Source organism: Phocoena phocoena, chromosome X, assembly GCF_963924675.1.
Source record: "Phocoena phocoena chromosome X, mPhoPho1.1, whole genome shotgun sequence".
Lineage (NCBI taxonomy): Eukaryota > Metazoa > Chordata > Mammalia > Artiodactyla > Phocoenidae > Phocoena > Phocoena phocoena.
In genome coordinates, this window is record NC_089240.1 from 102,128,662 (window position 1) to 102,155,088 (window position 26,427).

Here is a 26,427-nt window from a genome sequence, read left to right on the forward strand (position 1 = left end):
ATTAAGAAGTTTGACAATGCCAAATATTAAAGGAGAGGAGGATAAACAATATCATCTGTTTGTTGATTCTGGAATTATAAATTGGTACAACTACTTTGGAAAACAACTTGTCATTATCTTGTAAAGTTGAATATTCACATTCACTATGACCTAGCAGTTCCACTCCTAGGTATATTCCCAAGAGAAACATTAGCAACTGTAAACCAGGAGTCATGGCCACAAATATTCATAGCAGCATTTATTATAATAGTAAAAAACTAGAGGTCATCCAAATCCTCATCAACAGGAGACTGGGTAAATTGTGATATATTGACATAATGGAATATTATAAAGCTTTGAAAATGAATGAACTACAACATGCATTAGCCTGGATAAATCTTAATAGCATAAATTGGACTAAAAGATGTAAGTTCCACAGGTACTCTATACAGTATCGTCCCCTTTGTATAAAGTGCAAATCCAAGCAAAATCAAATATCATATGGCTTAGGTGTATTACACACACACACACACATACACACACACGATAAAATTAAAGAAAAAAACCAACACAGTAAACATAGTCCTAAAATTTAGTATGGTGGTTATCTCTGAGGGTGAGACAGGAGAGTGGAATGGGGAGGAGCACATAGGTATAGGTTATTGGCAATGTTCTAGTTCCTAAATTGGGCTAGTGGGATTGTGGGCTTATAATATTATTAAAATAATGAATTAATAAGTAAATAAAAGAGTACCATGTGTGGACCAACCATGATATTGTATTGTGATTAAGGACCCATTTTTGTGCATCTGAGATAATCCAAACAAATGAACCCCAAACTAGTAGGATTAAGCAATAAGTACATTTTTGTAGACTGTTTCCACCAGGTTGTTGGCTGGCGAAAAAAATATGGAATTAACTATCCTCCACATATTTTACTTCAGCTTTGAAAAAATCCATTGGAAGCTACTAAAAAAAAAAAAAGTAACTACTTAAAAAAAAAGTAACTACAGGGCTTCCCTGGTGGCGCAGTGGTTGAGAGTCCGCCTGCCGATGCAGGGGACACGGGTTCGTGCCCCGGTCTGGGAAGATCCCACATGCCACGGAGTGGCTGGGCCTGTGAGCCATGGCCGCTGAACCTGCGCGTCCGGAGCCTGTGCTCCGCAACGGGAGAGGCCACAACAGTGAGGCCCGCTTACCGCAAAAAAAAAAAAGTACAGAGAAACGAAGTTAAAGTGTACACTGCTATCTGATTAGATAGTGGCTAAAATATACATGATAACAGGTAGGCAATGAAAATGCTCTGAGAACCCTACAGGACCACTCTTTGTGAAGGAATGGCTGGCTGTGTAAATGCAGGGGTGTATTAAGTACTTAAGTGCCCATAGCTGCTTTGGCTGAGGGAAGGAGAAACTGTGGAATTCCAGCCTGTTCAGTATATATTTTAAAAATTCTCTTGCTCTGAAAGCTTTTTTCTGCTATGTAGACAGTCACAAAAAGTGAACCCAAACATTTGATTTGGAATGGAAACACAGTATAGCTGCATTCCAGCTTTTTGCCTGAGAATATAACTCCACCTTTTTGTGAAAGCTTAATGGTACTACCATGTGTTCATGGAGGATTGTTTGAAAGACACAAAGTTCCTCAGGATCAGTCCCTCTAAAAAATTTGGAGGTCCAACAGCATCAGCATCAGTTGAGAGCTTGGGGAAAAAAATGGAGAATCTCAGGACCCATTCCAAACCCACTGCATCAGAATCTGCATTTTAACAGGATTCCCTAGGTGTTTTGTATGCACGTTAAAGTTTGAGAAGCAGTAGTTTAGAGCAGGAGTCCTTACCTGAAGCTCAACAGGGGCTGGCCTGCAGGAAGTTGGTGCACGCATTGAAATTTTATGCAAAATTTTGAGTGTTTGTGAATAAATATTTTTCTGGGTTTTGTTGTATGTTTTACTACTGGATCAGGCCAGATCGTTGGAAAGCAGTGTACTTAGTTCCCAAGCTTTGGATAAATTGTTTCACAGAGCATGCTTTAGTTTTGTGTCTCATTTACTTGCGTTGAAGGGCACTGTGAAAAGCAGCTGTTGAAATTCATTGCATTTACTGCTGGATACTACTGAGAATATTATACACTACCCAGGTGATTCCAAGGCCTGATTGCACAAAAGAATCATCTGAGGTGTCTGTAAACTACCGATCTGAAGTACTGCCTGGGAATATGTATTGTTAACAAGCACTCATGATGAATTTGATGAAACAAGTCCATGGAATAGTGGTTTGGGAAGTTTTACTATACTATGTAGTGTCTCTTTCTTAAAATCTACAGGGGTATTTTTTTCTATCTTTAGTAGCAGGGAAAGCCTTTATTTCTTCTGGGTAAATGATATGCAGTTGTCATATGGATAGTATAAGTTTATAACTTAACATGTATCACTCATAAACTCACAAAATCCACATTTGTAACCTACTTTTGATAATTATATAGAACCTTCTGTTATATATTTTTGTGTTTGTAAAAGTTTTGTGCTACCTTCGCCTTCATTTTACTTTGTTTCCAAGCTGAGCTGATATAACTGCTGTTGAAGATAAGAAAATTGATGTTTTTGTAAATTTGAATAGTCTTTTTGTAGGGGAAATTATGATATGTATCAGGCTGTTGGAAGTAGTAAAAGAGATCACAGATTTTTATTACTACTGTTATGGACCCCTGGGTGTTAGGAGTCCCTAGATGTGAACCACTGCCTTAAAAAAATTATTCTAAATTCAGGACATAATTTACATTTTAAAATCCAACAGTTGGCCTACGCATTAGGAGATTTCTAGGTATAGTTGTGTCAATAATGAATTCTATGACCTTGTTCAAGATAAATATATTTTTTTGTTGGCCTTTATTTTCTTTTTTTTCCTATTTCCTCTTGATCTTATTTTTAAATTTTAATTTTATTTATTTTTAAACAGCAGGTTCTTATTAGTTATCCATTTTATACATATTAGTGTATACATGTCAATCCCAATTCATCCCACTACCACCACCCAACCCCCCCACCACTTTCCCCCCTTGGTGTCCATATGTTTATTCTGTACGTGTGTGTGTCAATTTCTGCCCTGCAAACTGGTTCATCTGTACCGTTTTTCTGGGTTCTACATATATGCGTTAATATATGATATTTGTTTTTCTCTTTCTGATTACTTCACTCTATAGGACAGTCTCTAGATCCATCCACATCTCTACAAATGACTCAATTTCGTTCCTTTTTATGGCTGAGTAATATTCCATTGTATATATGTACCACATCGTCTTTATCCATTTGTCTGTTGATGGGCATTTAGGTTGCTTCCATGTCCTGGCTCTTGTAAATAGTGCTGCAATGAACATTGAGGTATATGTGTCTTTTTGAATTATGGTTTTCCCTGGGTACATGCCAAGTAGTGGGATTGCTGGGTAATATGGTAGTTCTATTTTTAGTTTTTTAAGGAACCTCCATGCTGTTCTCCATAGTGGCTGTATCAATTTACATTCCCACCAACAGTGCAAGAGGGTTCCCTTTCCTCCACATCCTCTCCAGCATTTGTTGTTGGTAGATTTTCTGATGATGCCCATTCTAACTGGTGTGTGGTGATACCTCATTGTAGTTTTGATTTGCATTTCTCTAATAATTAGTGATATTGAGCAGCTTTTCATGTGCTTCTTGGCCATCTGTATGTCTTCTTTGGAGAAATGTCTATTTACGTCTTCTGCCCATTTTTGGACTGGGTTGTTTGTTTTTTTAATATACAGCTGCATGAGCTGTTTATATATTTTGGAGAGTAATGCTTTGTCCGTTGATTAATTTGCAAATATTTTCTCCCATTCTGAGGGTTGTCTTTTCGTCTTGTTTGTAGTTTCCTTTGCGTTGCAAAAGCTTTTAAGTTTCATTAGGTCCCATTGGTTTATTTTTGTTTTTATTTCCATTACTCTAGGAGATAGATCAAAAAAGATCTTGCTGTGATTTATGTCAAAGAGTGTTCTTCCTATGTTTTCCTCTAAGAGTTTTATAGTGTCCGGTCTTACATTTAGGTCTCTAATCCACTTTGAGTTCATTTTTGTGTATGGTGTTAGGGAGTATTCTAATTTCATTCTTTTATATGAAGCTGTCCAGTTTTCCCAGCACCACTTATTGAAGAGACTGTCTTTTCTGCATTGTATATCCTTGCCTCCTTTGTCATAGAATAGTTGACCATAGGTGTGTGGCTTTATCTCTGGGTTTTCTATCCTGTTCCATTGATTTGTATTTCTGTTTTTGTGCCAGTACCATATTGTCTTGAATACTGTAGCTTTGTAGTATAGTCTGAAGTCAGGGAGTCTGATTTCCCTAGTTCTGTTTTTTCCCTCAAGACTGCTTTGGCTATTTGCGGTCTTTTCTGTCTCCATACAAATTTTAATGTTTGTTGTTCTAATTCTGTAAAAAAATGACATTGGTAATTTGATAGGGATTGCATTGAATCTGTAGATTGCTTTGGGTAGTATAGTCATTTTGACAATATTGATTCTTCCAATCCAAGAACATGGTATATCTCTCCATCTGCTTGTGTCATCTTTAATTTCTTTCAACTGTGTCTTATAGTTTTCGCATACAGGTCTTTTGTCTCCCTAGGTAGGTTTATTCCTAGTTATTTTATTTTTTTTGTTGCAGTGGTAAATGGCAGTGTTTCAAGAATTTCTCTTTCAGATTTTTCATCATTAGTGTATAGGAATGCCAGAGATTTCTGTGCCTTAATTTTGTATTCTGCAACTTTACCAAATTCATTGATTTGCTCTAATAGTTTTCTGGTAGCATTTTTAGGATTCTCTATGTATAGTATCATGTCATCTGCAAACAGTGACAGTTTTACTCCTTCTTTTCCAATGTGTATTCCTTTTATTTCTTTTTCTTCTCTGATTGCCGTGGCTAAGACTTCCAAAACTATGTTGAATAATAGTGGTGAGAGTGGACGTCCTTGTCTTGTTCTTGATCTTAGAGGAAATGCTTTCAGGTTTTCACTATTGTGAATGATGTTTGCTATGGGTTTGTCGTATATGGTCTTTATTATGTTGGGGTAGGTTCCCTCTATGCCCACTTTCTTGAGAGTTTTTATCATAAATGGCTGTTGAATTTTGTCAAAAGCATTTTCTGCATCTATTGAGATGATCATATGGTTTTTCTTCTTCAGTTTGTTAATATGGTGTATGACATTGATTTATTTGCGTATATTGAAGAATCCTGCTTCCCTGGGATAAATCCCACTTGATCATGGTGTATGATCCTTTTAATGTGTTGTTGGATTCTGTTTGCTAGTAGTTTGTTGAGGATTTTTGCATCTATATTCATCAGTGATATTGGTCTGTAATTTTCTTTTTTTGTAGTATCATTGTCTGGTTTTGGTATCAGCGTGATAGTGGCCTCATAGAATGACTTTGAGAGTGTTCCTTCCTCTGCAAGCATTTGGAAGAGTTTGAGAAGGATGGGTGTTAGCTCTTCTCTAAATGTTTCATAGAATTCACCTGTGAAGCCATCTGGTCCTGGACTTTTGTTTGTTGGAAGATTTTTAATCACAGTTTCAATTTCATTACTTGTGATTGGTCTGTTCATATTTTCTGTTTCTTCCTGGTTCAGTCTTCGAAGGTTATAACTTCCTAAGAATTTGTCCATTTCTTCCAGGTTGTCCATTTTATTGGCATAGAGTTGCTTGTAGTAGTCTCTTAGGATGCTTTGTATTTCTGCAGTGTCTGTTGTAACTTCTTTTTCATTTCTAATTTTATTGATTTGAGTCCTCTCCCTGTTTTTCTTGATGAGTCTGACTAATGGTTTATCAATTTTATCTTCTCAAAGAACGAGCTTTTAGTTCTTTTGATTTTTGCTCTTCTTTGTGTCTATTTCATTTATTTCTGCTCTGATCTTTATGATTTCTTTTCTTCTCTAACTTTGGGTTGTGTTTGTTCTTCTTTCTTTAGTTCCTTTAGGTGAAAGGTTAGGTTGTTTATTTGAGATGTCTGTAGTTTCTTGAGGTAGGATTGTACTGCTATAAATTTCCTTCTTAGAACTGCTTTTGCTGCATCTCATAGGTTTTGGATCATTGTATTCTCATTTTCATTTGTCTCTAGGTATTTTTTGATTTCCTCTTTGATTTCTTCAGTTATCTCTTGGTTATTTAGTAACGTACTGTTTATCCTCCATGTGTTTGTGTTTTTTACGTTTTTTTCCCTGTAATTGATTTCTAATCTCATAGTGTTGTGGTCAGAAAAGATGCTTGATATGATTTCAATTTTCTTAAATTTACTGAGGCTTGATTTGTGACCCAAGATGTGATCTATCCTGGAGAATGTTCCATGTGCACTTGAGAAGAAAGTGTAATCTGCTGTTTGTGGATGGAATGTCCTATAAATATCAATCAAATCTCTCTGATCTATTGTGTCATTTAAAGCTTGTGTTCCTTTATTAATTTTCTGTTTGGATCTGTCCATTCGTGTGAAGTGCTTAAGTCCCCCACTATTTTTGTGTTACTGTCGATTTCCTCTTTTATACCTGTTAGCATTTGCCTCATGTATTGAGGTGCTCCTGTGTTGGGTGCATATATATTTATAATAGTTCTATCTTCTTCTTGGATTGATCCCTTGATCATTATGTAGTGTCCTTTCTTGTGTCTTATAACATTCTTTATTTTAAAGTCTTTTCTACCTGATATGAGTATTGCTACTCCAGCTTTTTTTAAATTTCCGTTTGCATGGAATATCTTTCTCCATCCCCTCACTTTCAGTCTGTATGTGTCCCTAGGTCTGAATTGGGTCTCTTGTAGACAGCATATATACGGGTCTTGTTTTTTTACCCATTCAGCAAGCCTGTGTCTTTTGGTTGGAACACATAATCCATTCACATTTTAGGTAATTATTGATATGTATGTTCCTGTTACCATTTTCTTAATTGTTTTGCGTTTGGTTTTGTAGGTCCTTTTCTTGTCTCGTGTTTCCCACTTAGAGAAGTTCTTTCAGCATTTGTTGTAGAGCTGGTTTGGTCGTGCTGATTTCTCTTAGCTTTTTCTTGTCTGTAAAGCTTTTGATTTCTCCATCGAATCTGAATGAGATCCTTACCGGGTAGAGTAATCTTGGTTGTAGGTTCTTCCCTTTCTTCACTTTAAATATGTCATGCCACTCCATTCTGGCCTGTAGAGTTACCACTGAGAAATCAGCTGTTAACCTTATGGGAGTTCCCTTTTATGTTATTTGTCGTTTTTCCCTTGCTGATTTCAGTAATTTTTCTTTGTCTTTAATTTTTGCCAATTTGATTACTGTGTGTCTTGGCATGTTTCTCCTTGGGTTTATTCTGTATGGGACTCTCTGTGCTTCTTGGAGTTGGGTGGCTGTATTCTTTCCCATGTTAGGGAAGTTTTCGACTATAATCTCTTGAAATATTTTCTCTGTTCCTTTCTCTCTCTGTTCTCCTTCTGGGACCCCTATACTGTGAATGTCGTTGCGTTTAATGTTGTTGCAGAGGTCTCTTATGCTGTGTTCATTTCTTTTCATTCTTTTTTCTTTATTCTGTCCCGCAGCAGTGAATTCCACCATTCTGTCTTCCAGGTCACTTATCCGTCCTTCTGCCTCAGTTATTCTGCTATTGATTCCTTCTAGTGTAGTTTTCATTTCAGTTATTGTATTGTTCATGTGTGTTTGTTCTTTAATTCTTCTAGGTCTTTGTTAAACATTTGTTGCATCTTCTCAATCTTTGCCTGCATTCTTTTTCCTAGGTCTTGGATCATCTTCACTATCATTTTTCTGAATTATTTTTCTGGAAGGTTGCGTATCTCCACTTAATTTTGTTGTTTTTATGGGGTTTTACTTTGTTCATTCATCTGGTACATAGCCCTCTGCCTTTTCATCTTGTCTATCTTTCTGTGAATGTGGTGTTTGTTCCACAGGCTGCAGGCCTGTAGTTCTCCTTGCTTCTGCTGTCTGCCCTCTGGTGGATGAGGCTATCTAAGAGGATTTTGCAAGTTTCCTGATGGACTGGTGATGGGACTGGTGATGGGTAGAGCTGGCTGTTGCTTGGTGGGCAGAGCTTAGTAAACCTTTAATCCACTTGTCTGCTGATGGGTGGGGCTGGGTTCCCTCCCTCTTGGTTGTTTGGCTTGAGGTGACCGAACACTGGAGCCTACCTGGGCTCTTTGGTGGGGCTAATGGTGTACTCTGGGAGGACTGACACCAAGGAGTACTTCCCAGAACTTCTGCTACCAGTGTCCTTGTCCTCACGGTGAGCCACAGCCACCCCCCGGCTCTGCAGGAGACCCTCCAACACTAGCATGTATGTCTGGTTCAGTCTCCTATGGGGTCACTGCTCCTTCCCCTGAGTCCATTGTGCACACTGCTTTGTGTGTGCCCTCCATTAGTGGAGTCTCTGTTTCCCCCAGTCCTGTTGAAGTTCTGCAAGCAAATCCCGCTAGCCTTCAAAGTCTGATTCTCTACGAATTCTTCCTTCTGTTGCTGGACCCCCAGGTTGGGAAGCCTGATGTGTGGCTCAGAACCTTCACCCCAGTGGGTGGCCTTCTGTGGTGTAAGTGTTCTCCAGTTTGTGAGTCACCCACCCAGCAGTTATGGGACTTGGTTTTATTGTGATTGCTCCCCTCCTACCATGTCATTATGGCTTCTCCTTTGTCTGTAGATGTGGGGTATCGTTTTTGGTGAGTTCCAGTGTCTTCTTGTCAATGACTGTTCAGCAGTCAGTTGTGATTCCGGTTCTCTTGCAAGAGGGAGTGAGAGCACGTACTTCTACTCTGCCCTCTTCTAAGAGTCTTAGTCTCTATCTTCTCATCTTCAAAATGGGCACAGTAAGTCCTTTTCACCTTACAGGTTTATTATGAAAATCGTATGATAAACTTTGAGCACCTGCTTTGTGCTCGACACTTTTCATAGACGTATATGTATTAGTTCATTTAATTCTCTAAAGAACCCAGTGAGGTAAGTATTGTTTTTGCCCAGTTTACAAATGAGGAAATTAAGCTCAGTGAGTTTCCATAATTTATTTAAGATTTTACATCTGAAATGGAATTTGATCTTTTTGATTTCAGAGCCCAAATTTGTGATCATTAAGTCTGTACTATTTAGTATGGATCATCGTGTTGCAGGAACAAACAATGCTGAATCTTATGGCTTAAAATAACAAAAGTTCTTTCATTATTTTCGCTTCATATTTTTGGTTGCTTAAGGGTCTGATTCATGTCATCATCTTTGTAGGACCCAGCTTGACGGAGTAACTGTCATCTCTAGCATGGTTGGTCACCTTGACAGAGGGAAAGAGTGTGTGATGCATTATGCACTGGCTCTTAAAGCATCCACCCAGAAGTGACACATATCACTTCCACTCATGCATCGTTGACCAGAACCAGTCAGATGGCTGTACCCAGTGTTTGTGTATAGGGAAAGCAATCCCATTATGTGGTGGAAAGGAGGAGAAAAGTGAACATTTGGTGAGCAGCAGTAATGACCACCACATTTTTCTAATGTACTTATTGATATAAAACTATTATTATTATGACTATGAACACTGTTCTTACCTAAGAAGCAGTGAAGGTGGGTTCATGTTTACATTTTTTTGAACAATCTCTCTTATAAGTCATACTATAAAGGCTGCTTATATGCTACAATTAATAAAAACAATAAATAAATAAGTTAGAATCTGAGCTGTTTAAGCTGGAATATTTTTATGTAGTTTTCTTCTCATAGAAGAGTATGGTTTTTAGCTTACCGAAATATATTAGAAGAAAAAAAAATGGAAGAAGTGAAAGCACAGCAAATGGGTTATATATTAATTGGAACGAATGCCGTGAACATTTAAAGAGGTTTGCTATGCCTTTTGAGCCTGGCTGATTTGAGAGAAATTTAATGCATGTGATTGTCATGATGCCTAACATAGCCATTTATCATTTTCAAAGTGCTCCTACAAAATTAAATGAACTAATGCATGTGAAAGAGCTTTCTATAAATTGTAAACGCTTTTTGCAAATGTAGCATTATTATTGTCACATGATCTCACTTGATCCTTAAAATTACCTTGTGAGGTAGACCCAATACTGTTTTTTGTTGTTTCCATTGTCTTTATTTACATTAGAGGAAACTCAGAAGTATTGAACCACTATCCATGACTATATGGTTAGTAAATAGAGGACTTGGGACTAGAACTCCAGTCTGCAACTCCTAGCTCAGCCCTTTTCCCACTGCGCAGCACTGCCTCTTCAGTCAAATTCTTGGGTGTAACTGAAATGCAGCCTAGAGAAATTAAAAATGACCCCCTTGGAAGAGGCAAAGGTAATTCTTAATTTCCCAAGATACAACTGGCATTGTGCTTGCAAACAGGCTGAGGGAACAGAATCCACTACCTTCTGATAAGGAACTCCTGAAAGGACAGAAACATTCTAAGGCCTAACATTAATAGTGAGAAAACGGTCTTTCCAAGGGGCCAGTTAGAGGCTTGGTGGCCTGAAGTTTTCTTCAGAATGTCATAGCTCAAGGAAGCTGAGGAAAGGTAGTTATGCCTGCCTTGAAGAATTGTGCAAAGTAGGTTAGCAGCATTGCTTCCATTTTTGTGAAAGAGAATGCCTTTCTAATTTTAGAATCTTTCAAGAGGTGGGTAGGGTTTTGTGTGAGGGGAAGCTTTTCTCAGTGCTCATTTCCAGAGGTGCCTGTGAAATCATTTTATATCCTGTTTGGAAAAGGAAGACAATGTGGTGGAAATGAAAAATGAGTTTGCATAAAAAGTTATCTTCCCCAGAAGAGACGGTGGAAATAAGGCTCCACAGTCATACTTATTACTTTTTTCCCTAAGTTATAGAGATGTTTGTTATCAGTTCAATGCAGGTATTGGGCTCCTTTAACTGTAATGTGTCTCCTGATGTTAAATAGTAGGAACTATTTATTTAGAAGATCATTCAAGAAGGGGCAAAGACTTTTTTTTTTTAACTCTTGGAGAGTGTTGGGTTTTCCCTAGCTTCTCATCTCCACTGTAATTTATTTTTTAAGTTCAAATTTTCAGAGTGTTAAAATGTAGCTTATAAAATGACTGTTTACTTCATAATCGATTTTTCCTTTGGTAAAACAACAAATATTCCACATGCAAATATCCGCTCAAAAGAAAAGGGTTTCCACCAAGGACTGGAGTCTCTTTATGGGTTGGCAATTGTGTGTACCTTTGAGTAGCTGAGGTTGAATTATGTCTTAAGAAGCCATTTTTCAAATTTTGTTTTAACCAAAGCATTTACATGTAGTAGTAGTATTTTTTGGAGTTTTTTTTTTTTCCTTTCAGTTTTGAGATATAATTAACATACAGCACTGTGTAAGTTTAAGGTACACAGCATAATGGTTTGACTTACATACATCATGAAATGATTACCACAGTAAGTTTAGTGACCATCCATCACATTATAGATACAAAATTAAAGAAATAGAAAAAAAATTTTTCCTTGTGATGAGAACTCTTAGGATTTACTCTCTTAATAACTTTCATATATAACACACAGCAGTGTTAATTATATTTATCATGTTGTACATTACACCGCTAGTGCTTTTTTTTATCTTATAACTGGTTGTACTTTTTGACCACCTTCATTCCCCCTACCCACCCTCCCACCCCCCTCCACCTCTGGTAACAATTTTCTATGAGTTTCTTTGTTTTGAAGTATAACTGACCTGCAACAGTGTTAGTTCCTGTTACACAGCATAGTGATTTGATATTCCTGTACATTTCAAAATGATCACCACTATAAGTCTAGTTACGATATGTCAGCATACAAAGATATTATAGTTATTGACAACATTTCCCACACTGTACATTTCATACTCATTTATTTTTTTTTTTCATACTCATTTATTTTTAACTGTAAGTTTGTACCTCTTAATCTCCCTCACCTATTTCTTTCTTCCCTCCAACTCCCTGATGCTCTGTCAACCACCTATTTGTTCTCTGTATCTATAACTCTGTTTCTGTTTTGTTATATGTGTTCATTTCTTTTGTTTTCTAGATTCCACTTATATGTGAAATCATACAGCATTTGTCTTTCTCTGACTTATTTCACTTAGCATAATACCTTCTAGGTCCATCCATGTAGTTACAAATAGCAAGATTTCATTCTTTTTTATGGCTGAGTAATATTCCACTCTATAAATATACCATGTCTTCTTTATCCACTCATATATTGATGGGCACTTAGCTTGCTTTCATATCTTGGCTATTGTGAATAATGCTGCTGCTAACATAGGGGTGCATATATCTTTTCTAATTAGTGTTTTCATTTTATTCGGATAAATAACCAGAAGTGGAATTGCTGGGTCATATGGTAGTTCTGTTTTTAATCATTTGAGGACTCTCCATACTGCTTTTCATAGTGGCTGCAGCAATTTATATTCCCACCAACAGTGCACAGGGGTTCCCTTTTCTCCATATCCTTGCCAACACTTATTTTTTGTTGTCTTTTTAATAGCCATTCTGACAGGTGTGAGGTCATATCTCATTTTGGTTTTGATTTGCATTTTCCTGATGATTAGTGATGTTAAGCATCTTTTCATGTTCTTTTTGGCCATCTGTATGTCTTCTTTGGAAAAATATCTATTCAGATCCTCTGCCCATCTTAAAATCAGATTTTTTTTGATGTCAAGTTGTATGAGTCCTTTGTACAGTTTGAATATTAACCTCTTGTTGGATATATTATTTGCAAATATCTTCTCCCATTAAGTAGGCAGCCTTTTCATTTTGCTGATGGTTTCCTTCACTGTGTAAAAGCTTTTTAGTTTGATGTAGTCCCATTTGTTTATGTTTTCTTTTGTTTCCCTTGCCTGTGGAGACATATTCAAAAAATATTACTAGGACTCTTGCCAAAGAATATACTGCCTATGTTTTCTTCTAGCAGTTTTATGGTTTCATGCCTTACATTTAAGTCTTTAATCCATCTTTAATTAATTTTTGTGCATGGAATGAGAGAGTTGTCCAGTTTGATTATTTTGCATGTGGCTGTCCAGTTTTCCCAACACCATTTATTGAAGAGGTTGTCTTTTTCCCATGTGTATTCTTGCCACTTTTTGATTAATTACCCACATAAGTGTGGGCTCATTCCTGGACTCTGTCTTCTGTTCCATTGTTCTATATGTCTGTTTTTGTACCAGTCCCATACTGTTTTGATTACTGTAGCTTTGTATTGATGGTATATTTTGCAATCATGCTCATGGGAGCATGAGACCTCCAGCTTTGTTCTTCTTTTTTAAGGTTGTTTTGGCTATTCAGGGTCTTTTGTGTTTCCATACAAATTTTTGAATTCTTTATTCTAGTTCTGTGAAAAATGTCATGGCTATTTTGATGGGGCTTGCATTGAATCTGTAGATTACCTAGGTAGTATGGTCATTTTAACAATATTAATTCTTCTAATCCAAGAACATGGTATTTTTTTTCCATTTTTATGTCATCTTCAATTTCTTTTTTCAGTGTTTTATAGTTTTCCTATTACAGGTCTTTTATGTCCTTAGTTAAATTTATTCCCAGTTATTTTATTTTATTTTTTTGATGTGATTTTAAATGGGACTGTTTTTAAAATTTCACTTTCTGATAGTTCCTTATTAGTGAATAGAACCACAACAGATTTCTATATATTAATTTTGTATCCTGCAATTTTATTGAATTCATTGACGATTTCTAGTAGTTTTTTGGTGGTGTCTTCAGGATTTTCTATGTATGGGATCATGTCATTGGCAAGCAGTGACAATTTTACTTATTCCTTTCCAATTTGGATTCCTTTTATTTCTTCTCTGACTGCTATGGCTAGGACTTCCAATACTATGTTGAATAAAAGTGGTGAGAGTGGGCATCCTTGTCTTGTTCCTTATCTTAGAGAAAATGATTTCAGCTGTTCATTGACTGTGATGCTAGCTTATCATATACAGCCTTTATTATGTTCAGGTATGCTTCTATACCCACTTTGTTGAGAGCTTTTATCATAAATGGAGTTTGAATTTTGTCAAAAACTTTTTCTGCATCTATTGAGATAGTCATATGATTTTTATTCTTCAATTTGTTAATGTCATGTATTATATTGATTGAATTGTGGATATTGAATCATTTTTGCATCCCTGGGATAAATCCCACTCGATCATGGTGTGTATGATCGTTTTAATGTATTCTTGAATTTGGTTTGCTAATGTTTTGTTGAGGATTTTTACATCTGTGTTCATCAGTGATACTGGCCTCTAATTTTCTTTCCTTTTTTTTTTAATACCTTTGTCTGGTTTTGGTATCAGGGTGTTGCTGGACTCATAGAATGAGTTCAGAAGCATTCCTTCCTCTTCAGTTTTTTGGAATAGTTTGGAAAAGAAGGGTGTTGGCTCTTCTCTAAATGTTTGGTAGAATTCACATGTTAAACTGGACTTGTGATTGTTGGGATTTTTTTAAAAATTACTGATTCAGTTTCATTACTGGTAATTGGTCTGTTCATATTTTGTATTTCTTCCTGATTTGGTCTTGGAATATTTTCATTTCTTTCAGAATTTTTTCATTTCTTCAAGGTTGTCCATTTTATTGGCATATAATTGTTTGTAGTACTCTCCTGTGACCCTTTGTATTTCTGTGGTGTTGGTTGTAACTTCTCCTTTTTCATTTCTGATTTTATTGATTTGGGGCCTCTTGTTTGTTCTTGATGAATTTAGCCAAATGTGTATCAATTTTGTTTTTCTTTTCAAGGAACCAGCCCATAGTTTCATTGATCTTTTCTATTTTTTTTAGTCTCATTTATCTCATTTATTTCTACTCTTATCTTTATGATTTCTTTCCTTCTATTAAGTTTGGGTTTCATTTGTTCTTCTTTTTCTAGTTCTTTTAGATGTAAGTGTAGGTTGTGTGAGATTTATTTTGTTTACTGAGGTAGGCTTGTATAACTATAAAATTTCTCCTTTGAAATGCTTTTGCTGTGTCCTATAGATTTTGGATCATTGTGTTTTCATTTTCATTTGTCTCCAGGTATTTTTTTTGATTTTCTCTGTCACCTTTCACTTTGATTTCTTCAGTAGCCCATTGGTCGGTTAGTATTGGGCTGGCCAAAAAGTTCATTCGGGTTTTTCTGTAACTTGAAAAACCTGAATGAACTTTTTGGCCAACCCAATAGAATATTGTTTAACCTCTTCGTGTTTGTGTTTTCTGCAGGTTTTTTTTTTTTTATAGTCGATTTGTAGTCTCATCGTTTTGTGTTTGGAGAGGATGCTTGATGTGATATCCCTCTTGTTAAATTTACTGAGACTTGTTCTGTGGCCTAGCGTGAGATCTGTCCTGGAGGATGTTCCATGTGCACTTGAAAAAAATGTGTATTCAGCTGCTTCTGAATAGAATGTTTTATATATGTTTATTAACTCCATTTGGTCTAATGTGTTATTTAAGTCCACTGTTTCCTTATTGATTTCCTGTGTGGATCATCTGTCTGCTGATGAAAGTGGGGTGTTAAAGTTCACTTTCATTATTGTGTTACTGTAAATTTCTCCCTTTATGTCTGTTAATATTTGCTTTACATATTTAGGTGCTCCTATGTTGGGTGCATATACAGTATATTTACAATTGTTTTATCTTCTCCAATTGATCCCTTGATCACCTTTTTTGTCTTTTGTTACAGTCTTTGTTTTAAATTCTATATTGTCTGGTGTAAGTATTGCTACCCCAGCTTTCTTTTTATTTCTATTTGCATAGAATACCTTTTTCCATCCTCTCACTTGCAGTTTGTATGTGTCTTTAGGTCTGCAGTGAGTGACTTATAAGCAGACATAGATGGGTTTTGCTTTTGTGTCCATTCAGCCACTCTGTTGATTGTATCATTTAGTCCATCTACTTTTAAAGTAATTATTGATAGATATTTACTTATTGCCATTTTGTTAATCATTTTTGGGTTGTTTCATAGCTCACTTTTGTTCCTTTCTTCTTTTGCTATCTTCGTTTGTGATTTGATGACTATCTTTAGTGTTAAGTTTGGATTCCTTTCTCTTTTTTTGTATCTGTTGAAGATTTTTCGTTTGCTGTTGAAGATTTTTCGTTTGTTACCATGAGGTTTATATATGGCAATCTTTATATATCTATATATCTATCTATAGCTATCTCTATATCTCTATATATACATGATTGTTTTAAGTTGTAGGTTTCTTAAGTTGAAATGCATTTTACTTAACAACCCTTCATTTTTTACTCCCCCTCTGCACATTTATGGTTTTTGACCCTTCAACAACACGGGTATAAACTGTTTGGGTCCATGTATACATGCATTTTTTTTTCAAAACTAAATACTACAGTACTACACGATCTGCAGTTGGTTGAATCCTTGGGTGCAGAACTGTGGATGCAGAGGAACCGTGGATATGAAGGGCTGACTATAAGCTGTATGCAGATCTTCAACTGCGTGGAGTGTTGGCATGCCTAATCCTTGTACTGCTCAAGGTTCAACTGTAATTACACCTGCAATGACTATTTCCAAATAAGGTCACATTCTGAGGTACTGAGGATTAGGACTTATCTTTTTGGGGGACACAAGTCAACCTGTAACATGTGCTAACAATTGCCCTGTATCATTCTCCATCTCTTACTTCTGTACTTGCTGAATGAGTTATCTGTACTCACTGTCTATGCTTTCACGCCTCATTGCACTTAAATAAGTGCCTATTATCAACACTCCTCTAAAGCTACTTTTACTAGCCTCCTTGTACAGTGTCCAGTGGAAACTTCTGTTTTTTATCTTATTTGCCCTCCTAGAAACATTTGACATTGCTGGCCACTCCCTTCTTAAATTTCTTTTCCTGTGACTGAAATCTTTCTTTGCTTACTTATACTTCTAGGAACTCTTTCTCCTTGTTGCTGCCTCTTCTGTCCATCTCTTAAATGTAGGTGTTTTTCAGGGTTCTCTTCTAGGCCCCCTTCTCACTCCACATAATTTCTCAATCTTATCCATCCTGATGGTTTAAGTTACTAAATGCATGCAGATGATTTTGAAATCTCTATCTTCAGCTCCTGTCTCTTTCCTGAGTGTCACACCCATCTTAGGTGCCTCCCCAGTAGATTAACTTGGATGTCCCACAGGCACTTCAAAGCTAAAATCATCTTCTTTCCACAATACCTGATCTCTCTTATTTTTTGTGTTTTAAATATTTCAATCCAACTGATTTTATTTTTATTTAAGGAATGGCGTAGGGTGGCAGCCTTTCTTATATTTCACATGATTAGCCAGTCGACACAAACTTATTTATTGAATAATCTCTCTTTTCCTCACCAACTTGAAATGCCACTTTTATCTCAAACTATTTCTATATTTGGTTAGGTCTATTTTCATTCTGTCTAATCTTATTCAGTGATCTATGTATCTGTTTCTTCTTTATTACCAGAAAGTTTTAATTATTGAAGCTATATAATACGTTTTAATAGACAATGACTGTGCTCTTGAAAATTTGACCTATCTCCCCTTTACTGTTTTGGTTTTTCATTGTCAGTAGAAACCTCTTATCTTATATGATTTTCATGAGTGCCACACAGTACCCTAAATTTTTCATGCTTATTGTGATTCTAGCATTTGGATAGACACTAGGCTGTTAATTCTAATGGAAATCTTGGCAGAAGGAGAGAATGGCTTCTACCAAAGCCTCAGTTTTTTCAGCCTAATCAATTAGAAATGCTCTGTGGCTGCTACTCTGGATGGGATGGAAATTTGCAATTATCATATTCCCAGCTCTGCAATAACACCATGCTGCAGCCCTGCCTCTCACCTTCAGAAATTTCTAAGAGCATCAGAAACCCAATTTTACCCTTTGTTCCTAGTGAGGAGAGTACAAAGACTACTGTAATTTAACCTGGAAGCCTTGGGAAAGCCTTGGGCTTTCTTGTATATCCCCTGTCTTTTTAAGGGGAATTAGCTAAACTAAAAACCCTTAAAACATTTTAATGTATATCTAGGATATAACACTTTTATTTTTCTGCCAACAAAAAGCAAACTGATCTCCTTGGCCCCAGTCTTTGCACTCTACAAGTCATCTTCTTCCTTGTAGCCATTGTGATTTGACTCCTTGATCTCTATCTCCAGCCTAGGTTTTTGGGCTGAGCTACTGACATACCTATACCTATACCTTCTTTTGGATATTTCAAATACAGTGTCTTTAAAATGAAAGTCATAGTCCTCCCTCTGAAACCTATATTCTTTCAGAATTTGTTCTTTTGGTAGATGACCACCCACCTCCAGAAATACAGTAATCAATCTCAGTCATTTCCTCAACTATTTAAACAGCCTCCTAACTGTTGTTCTTGTTTCCTCTTCAGTTCCTCTCCCAACTATTCTCTACTCAGTAGTTGAAAGAGCTTTCTAAAGTACAAATCTTATCACAGCAAATTCCTGCTTAAATCTATTTAATGGCCTCCCATTGCTGTTAGATTAAATATAAATGATCTTACCATAGCCTGCAAACTGTGAATAGTCTGCCCACCTCTATACTTTCTTTTTGCTTTTTTCCCCATGTCCTGTCCACTGACAGTCATGAATATTTTGCCTTCTAAGTACATTCTGAATGTATCTATAGATCTCCATCTCTAGTATCATTACCCCATTTCAAGCCACCATTTTTTCTTTACTTCATGTCCATTTTTTAGGTGACTAACTGGTTTTCCTGATTCCATTCTTGTCTTCCTTCAATCCATCTCCACACAACAGAGTAATCTGTTAAATGTTAAATATAGATATGCTCCTGTAACTGCTCTGCTTTTAACTACTCTTTTATACATAGCATAAAATGCCATCTTTTTAGTATAACATACAAGAGCCTCCATGATCTTACTTTATCCCTGTAATTTTCAGCCATGCCTCAATATTCATCCTCCTTGTACTGTAGCTTTAACAATAATTATGATAATAAAAACCATAATCATCCCAAATATTACTAGCAGTTACCAATTATTAACCATCTTCAATATACTAGCTCTGTAAATATCTTTAATTCTCAAAACAATTTTTCTATTTAGGTATTATAGAATCACTGATATAGCTTCACTGTTAATTAGGATCCTGGCTACTGGTTTGAGATAAAAATATTCTTTATCATGTTAAATGATTATCCTATTTCAAGTTTACTAAGAGATTTTATTAGGAATGCAACATAGAATTCAATAAATACCTTTAATATATATTAAGATGGTCATATAGATAATTTTTCATTGCTCTGTTGATATGGGATGTATTATGGTTGTAGATTTCTAATACTAAAGGAATTTGAGGACTTAATTGTATGGTGTCATGGTATTTTAATATACTGCTATATTTGATTAGTATTTTATTTAGCATTTTTAGACCTATATTCATAAATGAGATGGGTCACTATCTTTTGTATGTGCTTATGTGTGTGTGTGCACATGCATGTATGTGCTGTCTTTATCAGCTGTTATATCAGAATTGTGGTAAATTTATTTAATATTCTTCAATTTCTTGTTTTATATCTGTCTCCCTCATTAAGTTATAAGCTCCATGAAGGCAAGAATCATGACTAGGGATATTCCTAGCATAGAATATTATAATCAATCTATAAATATTTGCTGAATGTTTGAATGAATCCTCATGTTACAGATAGAAAACTGAGACTTAGAGTGTTTAATCAACTTGCCCTGAGTCATACACTTAGAAAATGGCAGAGCTGGTCCTAGGAATGTAATAGAACCTAATGGCCCAGACTTGAGTAGGAATATAGTATGCCAGGGTTGGAAATATGACTTTGCAATTAGAATTTTTAAAATGGAAAATCAAGTCTCAAAGTAGTCTAGTAACTATCTTCTCTTGTCTTGGTTCAGACTTATGGGCACCATTCTGACTCCAGAGTCTGTGCAACTGCTTCTTTATTATTCTGCCTCTCAAACTACTTGCAGTTCCTCATATATGCAGGGTTATTGCATAAATGTTTTGTCCAAACTGGGACAATTCTGAGAATGAAAGGGGCTGCTATTTATAGCTATGCCTGGATAACAGGAGTAATTGGGAGTGTCTTGGATACTGGCAGGTATGGTCTTCCTACACATACATGTGTGATGTGTTGTCTCTCATATCCACACCTTTGCCCATGCTGTGTCTTCTGCCTGAAATGCCATTTCTCCTTTGTCTAAGCCCACTCTTACTAATCGTTCAAATGTTTCCTGCTCTGGGAAGCCTTGTCAGCCTCCTCCTTTCCTCTGGACTTAATCAAATGTTTTACCCTTGTGTGTCTTCAGCACTTTGTGATTATTCCGTTCCAAGATTTATCATACTCTCCTGTAACTATGTGTTCATCTTCCTGATAGATCACGAGCTGCCTGAGGGCAGGGACAATGTCTTTATTTTCCCCTGGTGCCTAGCAGTGCTTGGCACTCACTAATTATTTGTTGAATATGTGAATGCATAAATAAATGAATGAACAGCAAAATCAAATTGTTCTCTCCATACCAGAGAACTGCTATCTTTTGTGAAGGGAGTAGGGCAGGAAAATATGTTCATGGTTTTCACTTGACATGCATGACTGAGATCTCTCCACTGTTAGGCCTTTAGGAAACATTAGGGCAGGAACAGATGGCCTCACCATGCTATGAGGTTTGCTAAAAGAGGGCCTAAACAATACAGTTTCCACTAGTGTGCCACATTATCTGGAATGCCGCCATCACAGCCATCCCTTTAGGGTGAATACTGTCTCCAGATGGCCACTCCTAAAATGTTACATATATTATCTGAGAGAAGTAGCCCTTCTAAATGATCCCTATTTCTTCTACCCACTTAGATTTTTCTGGGAATCAGATACAGTACGTGGAATGGGTGAATTTGGGTGGCAGTTTGGGAGGTCCAGTGGATGGAATTTTTCTTGTCTGTAAATATTTATCCATGTGATTGATGTCTGTCTCCTCCACTGTACTGTGGGCACTGTGAAGGCAAAGGTGTATCTTCTTTGTAAACCAAGGCACCCAGCATAGTGCCTGACTTATAATAGGTGTTCAATAATATTTACTGACTAACAATTCTGGCTCATATACCACTTTGTATGTATTTATAGGCCTTATATCATCGAGTCTTGTTTATTTACATATTGTTAGACCCTGCTTTTATGCAGCCTCTCTAGAACTGATGTACAGTAAACTTGTGAGTTCAGCCTGCCCAGCCCAGCATCTAAACTGACCACTGCAGGATCTGTGTCACCAACTGGAGCGTAATTTCTTTTACATCCCCAAACCTGGACCTGGTAATTTGTGTGTGTGTGTGTGTGTGTGTGTGTGTGTGTGTGTGTGTAGGCCACGCCTTAGGGCCCCTGGGTGTTTAAGAAACCATAGCCTTCCTGCTAACTCTTTCTGTTCTGAACTTAAGATAACCCTGACTGCTTCTTGCCAATTCCCCTTCTCCACCTTCTTGGGGTTGGATAATGCTTCTTGTATGCTCAGGGTTCTGGCTGTGGCTCTCAATCACAAGATTGGATTATAATTCTCAGTTGAGAGTATGAGCTTCTTGACACCTTGTTTTGTTCATTGCTATACTTCTGATATCCAGGATATTTCTTGGCACAGAGTAGGTTTTCAGTACATTCCCAATGAATGAATGAATAATGGAGCCCTTTGCAGTGAAGGCATATCTGCTGTTGGGAGGGGGATGGTCTTGGACAGTAATAGTAATAGCCACCATAGCTACAATTTATTATTTGAGTATTCTGTGTCAAGCCTTGTCCTAAGCATTTTAAGAACTTTTTTCTAATTGGCATAATGATGTTATAAAGCAGGTAGTATTATCCCCTTTTTACAGATTACTAAACTGAGGCTCAGAGAGATTAGCAGCATGACTAAGATCACATACTAAGGGGTGACAAACTCATATTGTTGATTCCAGAACCCCCATACTTTCATCATATGAGAGAGTACTGCATAGGTGGCAGTGGGGTGGCAATTCGGGGGGCACAGATGGGTTAGGGCGGTGGTATGGATACTAAAGATAGAGTCCATTGCCTGACATGTTTGCCAAATACCAGCTCTGTTGCCCTTTGAATCTGAAGTTATGCTATAACCAGAAGAGTCAGGCTGTCCATCTCTGAGAAATCTGTGGCTCAGTAAGCACTGAGAACAGACAGGGCACTGAAGGTGGGCAGCCATCAGTTGTCTGTGCTGGGAGGTGGTTCTCTGTTATTCACTACTGCTCTGTGCAGACTGGTCAGGGTGCTGGAGTTAGTGCTTACATAGGATTTTAAGCTGAGGGAAATAGTTTAATTTTGGATTATCTGTTTGTTTCTCTAAGATAAAACTTCAGGTTGATTCATGCATGAAATTTGTTCTTCTTCTCTCCTTCTCTGTCTCCCACTCCTTCCTCCCCCCTTTCTCTCTCCCCTTCTCCCTCTCTCTTTCTCCCTCAGCAGTAAATCTGTTGAAAATCTTTTGCGGTAATTTATTCTGTTTGGTGGAATTTGAATGGAAGTGAACAAAAATACAAAGGTAATTATGTTAGACTTTAAAAAAATCCCTGAAACTCAAAGGAAGTGCTGAATTATGGGGAGATCACTCACACACTTGTGCCAGCTTTGGCTGATTTGGAGGTGGTGGATATTATGGGTTACCTAAAAGTTTATAAAGATTCTAGCCTCTTGCTTTTTACCCAGGATGCTGGGGACTTCATCTGTCTGTAATATATTTCAAGTAAGATTGGGCCAACCTACTGTGACTTGAAATTGCAGATAGTGTTTAGGGTAGTGGGAAACTTATGCCCTCTAGTCCAAGGAGAAGTACCTGGGGGCAATCAATTCACTGATCAAGATTGGTGGTGAGCCTGTCACGTCTTGAATGTGTTTTCCAAAATCAGTGGGCATTTGCCTTTTTCAAAGGCACCAAGAGGGAAAACTGTTGGAATTACAGAAGAGTAGGCATGTGGTATTTCAAAGTTTTGACTCCTTAACAGGAAAGTAGTTACTTGGTAGCAAGTAACTATTGCTATTCTCCTTGTGTATCAAAAGGTGTCTCATTACACCCAACATATTCCTTGTGATCCAATCAGACTGGTCAGTTTTTGCTCTGCCTGCTCATACTTGCCTTTGTATCTTTGTTTATGCTATACTCTTTGCCTGGATTACCTTTCCTATTCCTGTATAAGTAAGGATTCACCTTTCTCTGTTTCCTCCTTTTCCTCTTTTTTTCTCCTCAACCTCCTCTTCCTCTTTCCCTTTTTCCTCCTACCTCTCCTTCTCCTCTGAGTAACCACAAAACACCAATGATAATAAAAAGCAATGGCTTGCAATTAATGGTTACTTAAAGAATTGCAACAAAGTCCCTATACGTGCTAAATAGAAGCTCCCTGAATGATCTCTCTTTTGAGGAAAAAGTTTTATAATCTCATGCATAAGGAGTCTGTATAACAATAGTTGAAGACCCAAAATAACTCTCAGGTACTACTTAAATGATTTTCAACCATTAACAAGAAGGAATATTCCAGAAGACTGAAAAAGAATTAAATTTCTGCAGTGGAGGGGAGTATGCAGATAATGTCTAACTGGAATGCACAGGAACTTGTGGCTACCCTATATAGAATACGACAAGCACTGTGATGTTTTCTTTAATCTTCATTATCTTGATTAATCCTCCCAACAACCCAATGAGGAAGATAGTATTCTTAATCTTCATTTTAAAACAGATGGGGATACTGAGGTTCAGAAAGGTTAAGTAACTTGCTCAAAGTTAAGTAGCTAAGAAACAGTGGAGCTAGGATTTGAACTCATGTAAGTATTATTCTGGAGGCCACTTTACATACCGTCCTCTAGCTACAGCTCATTAAATCTACCTTTACAACTCTAGTTCAATAAATTGGCTAATAATCTGAAATACATATGCACAGTCTGAACTACTGAATCTAAAACTTGAATAAACTGTTGAACCTTGAACAACACAGGTTTGAACTGAGCAGGTGCACTTATACACAGATTATTTTTCAATAAATATGTACTATGGTAATACTACTACATGATCCTTGGTTGGTTTAATCTGGATGCGGAACCGCAGACACAGGGGCTGACTGCAGTTACACGTGGGTTTTCAACTGTGTGGAGGGTCTGTACCCCTAACCCTGGCATTGTTCAAGGCTTGACTGTACACTCTCACAGGTTATCCTTTTTTTTTTTTTTAATCTTTATTGGAGTATAATTGCTTTACAATGGTGTGTTAGGTTCGGCTGTATAACAAAGTGAATCAGCTATACATACACATATATTCCCATATCCCCTCCCTCTTACATCTTCCTCCTACCCTCGTATCCCACCCCTCTAGGTGGTCACAAAGCACAAAGCTGATCTCCCTGTGCTATGTGGCTGCTTCCCACTAGCTATCTATTTTACATTTGGTAGTGTATATATGTCCGTGCTACTCTCTCACTTCGTCCCAGCTTTCCCTTCCCCTTCCCCGTGTCCTCAAGTCCATTCTCTATGCCTGCGTTTTTATTCCTGTCCTGCCCGTAGGTTCGTCAGAACCATTTTTTTATTTTTTAGATTCCATATATATGTGTTAGCATATGGTATTAGTTTTTCTCTTTCTGACTTACTTCACTCTGTATGACAGTCTCTAGGTCCAACCACCTCACTACCAATAACTCAATTTAGTTTCTTTTTATGGCTGAGTAATATTGCATTGTATATATGTGCCACAGCTTCTATATCCATTCGTCTGTCGATGGACACTTAGGTTGCTTCCATGTCCTGGCTATTGTAAATAGAGCTGCAATGAACATTGTGGTACATGACTCTTTTTGAACTATGGTTTTCTCAGGGATATGCCCAGCAGTGGGGTTGCTGGGTTGTATGGTAGTTCTATTTTTAGTTTTATGAGGAACCTCCACACTGTTCTGCATAGTGGCTGTATCAATTTACATTCCCACCAACAGTGCAAGAGGTTTCCCTTTTCTCCACACCCTCTCTAGTATTGATTGATTGTAGATCTTTTGATCATGGCCATTCTGACCGGTGTGAAATGATATCTCATTGTAGTTTTGATTTGCATTTCTCTAACGATTAGTGACGTCGAGCATCCTTTCATGTGTTTGTTGGCAATCTGTATATCTTATTTGTAGAAATGTCTGTTTAGGTATTCTGCCCATTTTTGGATTGGGTTGTTTGTTTTTTGATATTGAGCTGCATGAGCTGCTTGTATATTTTGGAGGTTAATCCTTTGTAAGTTACTTCGTTTGGAAATATTTTCTCCCATTTTGAGGGTTATCTTTTTATTTCCATTTCTCTAGGGGGTGGGTCAAAAAGGATCTTGCTGTAATTTATGTCATAGAGTGTTCTGCCTATATTTTCCTCTAAGACTTTTAGAGTGTCTGGCCTTACATTTAGGTCTTTAATACATTTTGAGTTGATTTTTGTGTGGTGTTAGGGAGTGTCCTAATTTCATTCTTTTACATGTAGCTGTACAGTTTTCCCAGCACCACTTATTGAAGAGGCTGTCTTTTCTCCATTGTATAGTCTTGCCTCCTTTATCTAAGATAAGGTGACCATATGTGCGTGGGTTTATCTCCGGGCTTTCTATCCTGTTGCATTGATCTATCTTTCTGTTTTTGTGCCAGTACCATACTGTCTTGATTACTGTAGCTTTGTAGTATAGTCTCAAGTCTGGGAGCCTGATTCCCCCAGCTCCGTTTTTCTTTCTCAAGATTGCTTTGGCTATTCAGGGTCTTTTGTGTTTCCATACAAATTGTGAAAATTTTTGTTCTAGTTCTGTGAAAAATGCCATTCGTAGTTTGATAGGGATTGCATTGAATCTGTAGATTGCTTTGGGTAGTATAGTCATTTTCACAATGTTAATTCTTCCAGTCCAAGAACAAGGTATATCTCTCCATCTGTTTGTATCATCTTTAATATCTTTCATCAGTATCTTATAGTTTTCTGCATACTGGTCTTTTGTCTCCTTAGGTAGGTATTCCTAGGTATTTTATTCTGTTTGTTGCAGCGGTAAATGGGACTGTTTCCTGAATTTCTCTTTCAGATTTTTCATCGTTAGTGTATAGGAATGTGAGAGATGTCTGTGCATTAATTTGTATCTTGCTACTTTACCAAATTCATTGATTAGCTCTAGTAGTGTTCTGGTAGCATCTTTAGGATTCTGTGTGTAGTATCATGTCATCTGCAAACAGTGACAGCTTTACTTCTTTTCCAATTTGGAATCATTTATTTCTTTTTCTTTTCCGATTGCTGTGGCTAGGACTTTCAAAACTATGTTGAATAATAGTGGTGAGAGTGGGCACCCTTATCTTCTTCCTGATCTGAGTGGAAATGGTTTCAATTCTTCACCATTGAGGATGATGTTGGCTCTGGGTTTGTCATATATGGCCTTTATTATGTTGAGCTAAGTTCCGTCTGTGCCTACCTTCTGGAAGGTTTTTATCATAAATGGGTGTTGAATTTTGTCAGAAGCTTTTTCTGCATCTATTGAGAT